This window comes from Tupaia chinensis, unplaced genomic scaffold, assembly GCF_000334495.1.
Source record: "Tupaia chinensis unplaced genomic scaffold, TupChi_1.0 Scaffold000477_1, whole genome shotgun sequence".
Classification (NCBI taxonomy): Eukaryota; Metazoa; Chordata; class Mammalia; order Scandentia; family Tupaiidae; genus Tupaia; species Tupaia belangeri.
This window is the reverse complement of record NW_006159986.1, coordinates 3,895,673-3,897,007: the sequence shown is the minus strand read 5'-3', so window position 1 is coordinate 3,897,007 and position 1,335 is coordinate 3,895,673.

Genomic DNA, 1,335 nt, shown 5'->3' with positions numbered 1-1,335 from the left:
AAAGAGGAGGGTAACAGCCCCCCACTTATGAGCCCTCCCTTTCTGCCAGGAACTATTCTAAGCACTCTGGCATGCAGTTGCTTGTTTAATTCCATAACAGCTTCACGCAAAGATTGTCATCATCATCACCCCCATTTTAGAGATGGGCAAATAGAGCCTAACGGAGTCACACAGGTGCCAAGTGGCATAGCTAGGATTCAAAGGCTCCAAGTCCTGTGTAAAGCCACAGAGTCAGGCCTGGAGGAAACAGCCTAGGGGAAAGGAAAGTCAGAGGTCCTGCCTTAGAGAGCTGAATGTCGCTGAGAAAAGGCACCAGTGTGTAATACGTGGCCATCCTCACCACCACCCCCAGGGGGTGCTATCTCACTTTCCTTTTCTCTCTCTCTAGTGAATGCACATACCCTATAGCAAACAAAACAAAATTAAATTAAATTAAAATGCAGTGGCAATACAATGGAGAGGGATTAATCATATTTGAGGACTATGATAAAAAAAATAAGGAATGGGGCTTCTAAGTTCTGATTCTCAACACTGGTAGGAGTTCAGGGCCCAGCCTGGTGGTATAGTTAGTAGCAAACAAAACCGCAGTGCCGGAAGCCACATGGCGACCACAGGTTTGGATCTCCCGGTTGGCTATGCTCTCAAATATGCCAGGCATCTGTGTGCTTGCCCAAGATCTAGCTGGAGGACTGTGGGAAGGGGATCTTGGTGTGAAGAGACCCTGTTGATGGCTGCTCTCTTTCTCTCATGCAAATGCACATACTCTCCATCATAAATAAAAATAAGTAGGGCGAGGTTGGTTCTGTGGCCTGGTGACTAAAGTGGCTGGATCCCATATAGTCAACCGTGTGGTTCAAGTCCTTGATCTGGTGGCTTGAGAAACATATGTGTCTGAAATTCCAACAGGGTGGGGAAGTGGAGGAGAAGGGATTGTGGCATTACTATGCCTGATTGGGGGGTGCTTTCTCCCTCCTCTTTCTCTCTCTGTCAAAGAAACAAACAAACAAACTTTAAAACTAATTAACAAACACGGTTAGGATTTCAATGGATGTTGCTGGAGAACAGGAATATCCTTTTACTTGATTTTTGTATCATCAGAGCCCAGAGTGTCTCAGACATGATTGTTTGGTTCCTCTTATTTGGCTGAAAGCATTAGTAAAGGACATGGGCCATCTTAAAGGGGAAGAAAATTATTTTGAAAAGCTGCCAAGATCTCCCATGGGCTCCAGGGAATCAGTGAGCACAGGCTAGGAAGAGTAGGAATCAGGGGCTCTCCTGGGATTCTGCGCAGGGAGCTGATGAACCCGCCTTTCTACAGTGCTGGCATTAAGGGAA